Source organism: Ursus americanus, chromosome 16, assembly GCF_024610735.1.
Source record: "Ursus americanus isolate L20-20 chromosome 16, mUrsAme1.1.p, whole genome shotgun sequence".
NCBI classification, from domain to species: domain Eukaryota; kingdom Metazoa; phylum Chordata; class Mammalia; order Carnivora; family Ursidae; genus Ursus; species Ursus americanus.
In genome coordinates, this window is record NC_142142.1 from 44,065,781 (window position 1) to 44,076,370 (window position 10,590).

General features: G+C 54.9%; 1 protein-coding gene across 7 annotated transcripts in view; it reads right to left on the reverse strand.

The window, feature by feature from the left end:
- PKNOX2 (PBX/knotted 1 homeobox 2) overlaps positions 1–8,510 on the reverse strand; it is a 257,373-nt gene extending 248,863 nt beyond the window's left edge. For 5 of the 7 annotated variants that reach the window (XM_087868315.1, XM_087868318.1, XM_045798062.2 and 2 more), the window contains exon 1: positions 8,418–8,510. The gene's annotated coding sequence lies outside the window, so the exon portion shown is untranslated. Of the gene's footprint in view, positions 1–6,984; positions 7,120–8,417 lie in introns of those variants that run through there. The other 2 variants (XM_087868316.1, XM_087868310.1) reach the window with 2 other exon arrangements.
- Positions 8,511–10,590: the final 2,080 nt, after the last annotated feature.

Below are 10,590 nucleotides of genomic sequence, written 5' to 3' on the forward strand. Positions count from 1 at the left end.
TAGTAAAAGAACCAGGGTCAGAACCCAGAATCTGAATCCAAAGTTTGTGTTCCTTCTCCCAACGCCACACCGTTTCAACAAAAGAAGCAAATGGTGCCCTTGATGAAGAGGCCAGTGAGTCTTCAGACTGAAAAGCTGCCTTCATGGAGCCAACCACTATTGCTAGGACCCATCCATTTGCCCCAGGGAGGCCATCAGGCAAGTCAATCCAACCCCCTCTACTGTCTTGAGACCCAACAACATAAGGGCAACCCAGGGCCCAAGCCCTCCCGGTGTGCACCTTTGCCGCTATGCGGTGTCACCATGCTGGCCTGGTGCTGGCAGTGGTGGTTTCAATGACCAACTAGTCACGAAGCAATCCGGTTGGGAGGAAACAGAGAATCACGGAACTTTGGGCTGAGAGGGACCTCTGAGAGCAAGGTCAAGCTCTTCATTGGATAAGTGAGGAAACTGACACCCAGGGGTCAGCCACTTGTTGAAGGTCACACAGCCAGGCAGGGGCCAGGTCTAGAGCAGAATCCACTATCCTCCAACTCCCAGTTCAAACTGTTATTCTTGCCACCACCCCAACCACTCTGACGTGGGTCAGCTTCACGGGCCCTGAGAGGCCCAGGAGTGGGCCTATGATCTCTGCTCTCTTTGCTTAGGAAGAGCAGGGATGGTGGGCAAGAGAGTTGTGCTGTAGTCAGAAATGGAATTAGTCGGTTTGCTTCATGCACTGAGTCATTAGCCTAAGTTCTATCCATTGAGAAGCTGACAGGAGACATCCTCTCAGAAATCCCTCAGTCGCCAACCCAGGGAGGCCTAGGTGGTACTCTGGAGGCAGTGGTGGCCCCCTTGACCCCCTGACATGCTAGGGAGGGGCTGACATCCGCACTCTAGTTCAGGTTGGCCTCCAGCAATCCCTATGAGCCCTGTGACCTGGAGAGTCCCGAGTTCCACTCCTCCCCCTCAGCCCTGCTTGGCCAGAGCTCACCTCCACCCCTGCACTGACCCTGCTGAGAGCTCACTTCCATGCGGTCCTCATTACTCAGCAGCATCCCATCCCACTCGTGCTTCCTTTGCTGTAACAGTTGACTCGAGCCCGTTTTCACAGCACCTCCGAGCATCTGCGCGTCATCTCTAGGTTGAGTTTGTCCACCCGCAAACCGCATGTTGTCTGAGCACAGGGTCTGTGTGTCCACTTCTACCACTGCCCTGGTCGGGGTCAGTACGCAGAGGGCAGGACCAGGCCACAGTGTGACTGGCTGTCGGTTCAACAGTTGCTGACGGCACCAGTGACCTGTGAAAGGTCCCAGGCCACATCCCCCGGGGAAGCAAAAAAGAAGGGTAATCCACCAACTGGATCCCCCGTCAAGGTGGGAAAGGAACCTGACTGAGTCTCTACTGTATGCCAGACACTGCAAGGTACTTTACAAGCACTCTCTCCACAATTCTTGGAGTTTTATACTTTTATTTCTCCCTTTACAGGTGGAAAAGCTAGATCAAAAATGTTAAGCCATGTGCCTAAATTCTTACAATTAGAAACTAATAGAGCTAGGCTCTCGGGGCAGTTTTATCTGAGGCTAAGCCCCTACTCGGCACTCTCTCCACAGCCGGCAAGCTCCTAGAAGACAGGGACTTCATGGTTACATGTTTTTGTCCTGTCTGGTTTTGCTGCTTGTAGCCTCAATGCCTAGAACTGTACCAGGCACACATACAGGAGACATGCTCTAACTATGTGCTGGACGAAGGAACAAAGGAATGAATGAAGACCATGCCGCCTCTCCCTGGCAGGACAGGAAAAGTGCTTGTGAAGTCAGGTTCCTAGGTTCGATTTCCAGGAATCTTGGACGATTTGTTCCTTCTCTCCAACCAGAAAAGTACCCAATATATTAAAGTTCCTCCAAAGGCCACGTGAAGGATGGCCTGGGATAGGACAGGGAGTGGAAGCATGAGCTGAACACAAAAGACTAGCTCCTAATGAGGTGGGGGAATTTAAAAGTGTTCTGGGTGCTCCGTGATATGCTGATTCTGAGGCCACTCTCTGGCCTAGGTGGATCTGGCCTCTCCTAAGGAGGGGGGGGGGGAGTCCCTCATCCCCCACTGGGTAACGCCCCCCCCCCCCCCGCCCCCGGCCTTGCCTGAGCTGTACTGAAACTGGCCACATTCCTATTAAACAGAGAACATAGCAGTTCCACCACCCACTCCAGCCCCATCCTAACCCTCAAAAGATCCTGCTCCGGCCCCAGGGCCAGCTGCTTTTCTCCACATTCCAGCCAAAAATAATATGAGAACGAAGCTGTTTGGTGGAGACTTAATCTAATCTTCATTGCTTCAGTTTTAAAATATCCTGCCTGGTTTAGGGTTTCTTATTACACACAGGGATGTGTTTTTAGTGAGATAGGTCTTAGCAGAAACGGCCTTCTTGTAATTAGAAACCCAGTCAGGCAGGGCCTGCGGTGAGGCATCCAAGCCAAACAGCAGATCCCCCTGAAGACAGCACGTTTGCAGCAGCCAGCGCTTCCCCAGCTGCCCAAGGGCTTGCTTCTCCCTTACTCCTGGGGGATCTGGAAGAAGGAAAAAGCTCGAGCTCTGGGAGAAGGACTGTGCCTTCCAACTCGTATGCATTCCCTTAGCAAAACTGTTGCTCCTTCTACCCCCACTCTGCATCTCCCCACTCTCACCCCCAATCAGAACGGAGACTAAGATGTTGCTCAAGCCCTCTGGAGGAGGATATGTGGAGGAAAAAATTACCCTAAGACGTCCCCATGGACGAGGGAGAATTAAAGGCAAGCATTCCACTGGAGCCACGTCTCCAGTATCACAGCTAGCATTGAAATATCAGGCATGGGAACAGGAGGAGACTCCAAGTGCAGATACACTTTTGTATATGTGCTGGGTGTAACTTCTTGGGCTTTCTGGCCCAGAATCTGCTTTGATCTGCCAGCATGGAGACTGCTAAGTGAGGTTCAAGCTGCGGCTAGCTCCGGACCCGCGCCCATCCCCCCAGCCCGACCAGATGTCACACACCAATCCAGGCTCAGGCCTCTTCTTTCCGTGGGCACAAAGGGAAGGGGCTGAATTTCTGATAAGTCAGATTCTCAGATCCGGTGTTTATCGGATGCTTGGAAGCTCTTCCATGTAGCACCACCGGGGAGAAGCACCGCGGGTTCCCCCAACTTAACTGCCCCTCGTGATAAAGTGCAGGTGGATTTGGGGATCACAGTGGGGTTTTCAAATTCTAGGATGTAAAGAAAGGCAAGTGTTCAGCCCCTTCGCCCTGGAGTCTCAGAACTCCTGAGAGTTGTGGGGAAAGGCTCTGGATCAGGCAGGGAAAGAAAACACAGGGAAGAATGTGACTCTGCTGCTCAGAAGCCTCTCTTCGTTTCCTTTATTATTTAGAGCACACCCAGGGCGGGAGTCAGGGAGTCATGCAAGATTTGCCTCTGCTAGCCTAATGAGGGATTCCTGCGATACATTCCACTTTACAGATGAAGAAACCGAGATCCAGAAGCTAGGTGACCCGCTGGAGTCATGTAGCCAGGCAGTAACAGAGCATAAAACCGCCAGGCCCCCCAATTTCAGCTTAAACACTAGCTCAGCATGCTGACCTGCCAACCTTGATTATCTCCTTCCTCCCTTTCCCACCAGGTATTAGATTTAATTAAATTAGCAGATCCCCATCACAACAAGCCTGGCCATGCAGCCTGGCCAGAACCCAGCCAGGGCAGCTACTCCTTCTAAATTCTGCTTCTCAATATAATTCAATCTTCAATAAGTCACAGATCGCATGTGAAGTGTTTTTATACAAAGCATGGTGTGTTGGCTAGAACCAAGGCTGACGGTGGCTCATGATGATTTCATTCTCCGTATAACTTCCTCTGCTTTTCCTCTGTGGCATCGCTTCACCCTCTCCATACTCTGATCTGCATTTTGTTTGATCCAGACACTTGGCTTCACATGCCGTCACCTCCAGCAATTGCATCACACATTTATATATATCTTACAGCATCACAGTCCTTGTGCCACACAGCATAGGAAAAAGGAAAACTTATAACAGCATTTCTCACCTTCCTCGAACTAATTTAGAAAATGTGCTTTAAATTAAATAAATCAGGAACAAAAGTCTGAAATTGGAGATAGAATTTCGGGGGGGGGGCATTAAATAAATAGCAAGGAAATCTTGCAACATGTTGGAAGCCTATAAATTTTATAGGTTGTTTCTTTAATAAAAACAAATTCAATTGCTAACAACACAGTATTATTAAGCCGCTAACATTTAAAAATCTAATTTGGCCTGCTCTGCTGCTGTTTATGTTGCATTCACCCAGGGTAAGGAAGTCAGGTTGATGGGTTTGGTTTGGTTTCTAAACCAGGCTAATAGAGCCCCCTTTAAAACCCAGCCTTTTGCTTTCTAGGCATGCCTTGGTCCCTAATGAGTTACAGTCCCAGGTTGAAGATGGACATGGCAGACAGAAATTTAACACACGCTCTGGTGTACCCATAAACATCAAGGCCAAGGGAGAGGAGGTATGTTTCCAGTTAAGTTAAAACTCCATGAATTCAGGATTCTCCACTCACAAGACAGTAATTCTCCTTATTTCATCACTAACTTACTTCAAATGTGTTTATACAATTTATTGCTACTGAACTTCCAGGCAACTGGTGTAGAGTTAATGAAACCCAGCTTGGAGAAGCTTTGAGCTTTGAACAACTAACCACAGTTTAAATGGTTATGACATGCGGTCAAAGCCACAGCCCAGCCCCACTGCAGTTTCTGTGTTAGGACCTAGTCAAAAACCTTGTCCTCTCACCTTTTGTGCCAAATAGATTGAAAAAGGGGAAAGCGCTGAAAAATAGCCTTCCATGTTTCTTCTCAAGGTTCCCAGCCTTTCTCCCTGACATTTTAACACATCTGTCTTACTAAACACAAGGCAAAGCCCCTCCCCCACCAGGCCCCAAGTAAATATTTTAGTTGCAGTTTGAATTGGCAGTCAGTTGAAATCCTGAAATCCAGTTTGAGTTTAATTGAACAGGGTCAGGCCTACATAAAGCAGTGTTGAGACAGGGTGTAGGGGGAGGCACCAGGTGGCACTTAAAGTCAGACTCAGTGGAAGTCCAAAAGGCAGTATCAGAAGGCACAGGTGATCCTGGACTGGAAAAGAAGTAAACTCGACTTTCTGAATTACTTGGACATTGATTTTTTTATTAATCCTCATAGTCACATGGCGTCCTCTGCAAGCTCTGTCCATGTGGGAACTCCAGGAGCCTCCCTCTTTTTAAACAGGCCCATTTTGGAAGAGTAAAGGGGAGGTACTGGCCTTGCCATGGCCGCACAATAAAAGCCCCTTTTGAAAGCAGCACTTTCATTAACTTAAAGCAATCTATAGACTTAAAAGCACGGAGCAGTAAACTCCCAGAAAGGATCATAAAACAGCCAGTCTCAAGTTGGGTACACTTCAGTGCAATTTGCACGAGGCATTTTACTGTGAGCGGTGGCCGGGCCCATCTCCCTCCAGTAACCCCCTGCCCCTTATTCTGAGCAGCTTCTCTTTCTCTGGGCTTTCATGCCTTTTGCGCTCACAAAGGGGAGGCGGTGACTGGGGAGTCTCCGTGGGGTCATGGCTCCCTCCCGCCCTCAGGCTCACGGCGGGAGAGCTCACGAATTCCAAGCCTGCAAAAAAACAGCCTTGGAGCTTCGCCGCCTGCCAGGCAGTCGCGAGGCCCTAGGCCGCTGCGGCCACTCGTGGGTCGCAGGTCTTCTGAGTCCCGGAAGCACCTTCTGGCTGCCTGAGTGAGGGGCGCGAAGGGTACTGAAGGCTGGGACGTGGGCTCAAAAATTGCAAAAAGGAAATCTCAGATCTTCCTCTTGTACAGCCCCTTACACACTTCCCTTCGCTAGTTGGCCAGAGGGATAACATCCCTCCCCGCCGGGTCAGGTCTTCTCTCCCACCGCTGGAGGTAGGCCTGAGCCATGGGGGTAGAGAGTGGGCTTGCAGGGTACAGCTCGAGTGGGAGATCGTTAGTCCAGACACAGGAGACCCCCTTCCCTTTCCCTAAGGCCTGGAGGCCTCTGGAAGGCCGGAATGGCTGGGTAAGCGAGACGGCTAGCAGCCAGGGCTTTGCGTGATATATCGTGTTTGAACACCATCATTTGCTCAGCTTTGCGGGTGTGTGGGGGAGTCGCCTAGATCTGCCTAAAACGTGAAGCTTCTGGCTTCTACCAGTTGGAGAGCACTCGAAATCCAAAAAGTCAACACGCTGGAGAAGTCCCGAGACTTCTCGGGGTGAGGGTAGAAGACCCAGAGCGCCCCCGTTTCCCAGGCTGAACACAGGCGGCCCCGCTTGTGGTCTTGCCGGCCGGGCGGGGAGCATGAAGCGCAGGCAGCGCCTACGGGTCTAGAGCCCGCGGCTCGGGCCAGGACGCCGGAGTCGAGCCCGCCCTGCCCTCGGCCGCAGCCCGGACTCCCCGGGCACGATGCGGCACCTCTCAGCTAGCGCCCCCCGCGCAGGCCGCGGTCCCTGCGGGCCACCCGCACCCGCCCGCCGCGCTGCGCCCGCAGCCCCCCAAGCGGCTTCCGGAGCCCGCAGAGCCACCAGGGTCTGTCCTCAGAGCCACCAGGGTCTGTCCTCGGATCCACTCCGAGCCCTGCGAGGCTGCCCTGTCGCTTCACCCCGAACGTCCCTTCGATTTGTCCGCTTCCCGAATCTTTCTCCTAGGACCGGGTCCTGCGCGCCTCAAGTACTCTGCTCCAGATCCGCTTGCGGGGAGAAGCAGCAGAAATTCGGGGCTCGCCTGCCATGGCCTGGATCAACTACTTTCATCGCCTACCTAAACGTTTTTCCACCCACGGAGCATGGGGACCCGCTCGCACGACCCTCCCCAAATTCCAATAGCCTCAATCCCAATAAAAAAAGCCGCGATCCCGTGGCAAAATACTAAAAACGCCACCCGTTCCGCCAGTCCAGCCTCAGATGTAACCCCAGGCCCCCAACTCCTACCTCAAGCCCCCCTGCTCTGGCCGGAGGTGTAGATCCGATCCCTAAGCTACTCAGCAGCCCTTCAGTCCCGCTTCTGAAAACAGCCTGAATTCTACAACCCAAACTAGCGTGGCCCTGAAGCCCAGCCCTAATTCAGGGCTGCTGCTCCACCACCAGCCACCCCCCCCCCCCGCCATTCCTAGCCCGTATCCCCACCGCCCAGGAACCTTGGGCTCTCTCGTCCAGAGCCCCCGGAAAGGACCGCCCGCTTCGCTCGTTTCTTCCCGGGGTTCGGGAGTCAGGAGAGCCCCGCTCGACCAACCCGAAAGAAACGCAAACTTTGCGCGGCAGACTCGGGACTCTGCCCCATCCCCCTCAGCTCACGGCTCTTGGGCGCTTTGAGTCCCCCCTTTTACGAACTCCTGTTCTAGTTCTCAGGCCAGGAGGGCTCCCTATTCCCAAACCTCGCCCTGGGCCCCTACCTCCCCGACCTCGCCAAAGACTCCCAACAATCCGCGGAAAGCCAGTTAGTTACCCTACAGATCGCTCCTCCCGGGGCGAGGGTCCCTGAGCGTGGCCCCTGGGAGCCCGGCTGCCCTGACCCACAGCTCGAGTTCCGCTGTCCCCATCGATCCGCCTGCAAAACCCCACTCGCCCTGGCTCCCCAGGCCGGGCTGGACGCGGCCGCGGCTCCTCCACTCCGGTCACCCGACCCGAGGCTGGGACTGCTCACGCTCGCAGCCGCCCGAAGGCCAGCTCCAGGCCGGTGGCGCCGAGCAAGCGCCGGCCCAAACAGTGCCCGAAGCCGGCAGTTGCCGAACGTGGAGCCGGCCCGCGGTTCCCAGCCTCGCCCGCGGAGCGCCCAGCCCCGAGCTGCCTGCACCCGGGCTCCGGCCCCGCGCGCCGGTCCCTACTCTCGGGCCCCCCGGCTCTCGCGGCGCACCGCTCCCCGCCCGCCCGCTACGGTGCCTCAGGCCCGCGGCCGTCCGAGTCCGCAGCCCCGCTCCTCGCACCCGCGGACAATGCGCGCCCGGCCACGGGCCCGAGCGGGGCGAGGCGGCGGCGGCGGCGGCGGCGGCGGGGCTGCGCGCGGGCCGGGCCGGGGCTTGGGCGGGCCGCGCGGCTCCGGCCGCCTCCTTCCCGGGCCTCGGCGCCACTCGCACTGCTTCGCTCCGCGCTCTCCCGGCGCTTCCCCAGCTTCTCTCTGCACGCTCCCGCCGTCCCTCTCTGCTCCCTGCCTCCCTCCTCCCTGCTGCCTCCCTCTCTCTCCTCCCTGCTGCCTCCCTCTCTCCCTCTCTCCTCCTTGCCCTGTCGCAATGAATAATACTCTGGCTTGGGGACTGGAATAAAACACACGCGCTCTGAGGCAGCCGCCCGCAGCAGCAGCAGCCGCCGCCGCCGCGCCGCCGCCGCCTGCAAAAGCGTCTCTGACATGGAAATGAATGACAGCTTACCTGATGCCAATCTTCATCAGACTGACACCGGCGTGACAACACAGCCTATACTTCCCAGCACTGCTCGGGACGTCAGCGGCACAGGGACCCGCCCCCCGGAGCCCCCCCCCCCTTCACACACCTCCCCTCGCCCCACTCCCCCTCTCTCCCCACCCCCCTCGCCCCCACCCACTCCCGGCCCGGCGCTTCCAAGTCGGAGCCGCAGCTGGAGTGTCTCCCTCTACTGGAGGCTTTTCTGAGACGTCGGCGCGGGCCCGCTCCTGCTGCCGGGAGGCAGAACGGCGCTGGAGAGGAAGCCGCGGCCGGCGAGCCCGCCGCCGACGGAGGGACGCGGCGGACCCCCTCGGAACTGGGGACACCGCCCCCGCCACCCCCGCCATCCCCCCACCCCCACGCCACGTCCTCTCAGCACACCACCGAGGCCGACTGGCACGACCTCCTGGGCTCGGGGGATGGCGAGGAAGGGAAATTTTGCGTGCACCCCGAGAGAACTCCCCCGAAATCATGAAACTTAAAGCTGGCGAGGAATTCTTCCCTCCACCACCACTCCTCCCCCCCCAACCCCCACCCCATTCCTGCCTGATGGCCTCATTTTTATGATTGCATTTGAATAATTCTCATTACCCTGGCCCCAGAAAAGGTGCTCAGATGACACTCTGGTTAGTTATTCCTATTCTCAAGAGTTTTTTCTGCTGTGGGCTTCCTGGGGCGTTTGGCTCACCGAGGGGGAGACTGTAATGGGGTGGGGCAGAGGGAGAGATAAAAGGGTGCAGAGGCTTTGTCAGTAAATCACCTCTTTGCAAATGCCTGGCAAGCCTATTCTAAGCCACTGCTATTTTCATTCTAAATGTCCCAGAGTTCTGGGGGTCGGGGTGGTGTAATATAAAGGGAGCGACCAGCTGGGCCGTTTCAGCCTGGGCCTGCTGGGGTGGCTTCCTTCTACTTCAGGGAGGAAATTCACACTGGCGCCGTCTAAGAAGAGCAGTGCAAGCTTGCGTGGTCATACACGTGCTTTCTTTCATTCCAAAAAGATTACAGTCCTACTAAGAGCCTGGCGTAGGCACCCAGCCACCTACAGATGCAGGCTTGCCTGCTTCCACAGCTAAGCACATGGCCCTCTGCATAAAGGGAAAAGAGAACCCCTTCCCCCTTGTCATTTGCTCCTTGCTCCCCATGGAGGAGCCGGTTCAGCCACAGTCAGGCAGCGATTGATCCTCTGACCCCAGAGCAGGCAGGGGGCCTGGATAAAGCCTAGACAAAGACACCGATGTAAGCAAGGAAAGCAGAAAGTGAAACCCAAGCAGGCCAGGTTTTCAGTAAAGAATCTGACCCAAGAAGTTGAAGGCTGCCCCTTCACTCTTTGCAGGCCTCTGGGTCACTCCTCATCTGCCTCCATCCTGGGCAAGGATGAGAGCTATTAGCATTCCATAGCTCAGAAGAGGCAGTTGAGACCTTTCCTGCATCATATCCCACATATACTAAATACTGTTTGTCCAGATCTCCCCAGTCCCCCCCCCCAAATTCAACCTCCAAAGTTGCTTGCGGAAGAAAGTCTTCACTGAGAGCCCCCTTTATAGATGGAGTTGAATCCTCTCACCTTCACGTGGAACCTCCAAAGACTTCACTAGGTGGATTTATGTCACCCCAGCCTCTGATCTGTGGTCAGAGACTCTGGCTGCTGACAGCATAATCGCTATTATATATTATACATTGTATAATAATATAATAATAATGAATGCACTTGCCCTTTTTATGTAGTACAGAAGCGGCCAGATTCTCCAACCCAGAGGCTGGAGGTCAGGCTGCCATAAACTCTCTGAGGGAAGCCCTCTTCAGATACAGGAGGGGGAGGGGAGATCCATTTGCCCCTGGCCCGGACCCCTGGAGGGAAGGTTTTCTGTCTTTGTCCGGGCTCCTAGTGAGTTGCAGTAGCCTGCAGAGTCAGAGGGGAGAATCAGGCTGAATGTAAATACTTAACCCTATCAGAGAGGTGTCAGTGAGCCATAAATAGTACGGCAGGCAACAGCCATGCATCATGGATTCCCACTTGTCACACCCCTCATTTTCTGAAATCTAGTTCTGTGCCCAAATCTTTCTTGATACAGGAGATCCATTGCCATGAGCTGTTAATTTTTGGAGTCTTTTAAAATACTGTGATTCCTACTATTACCCT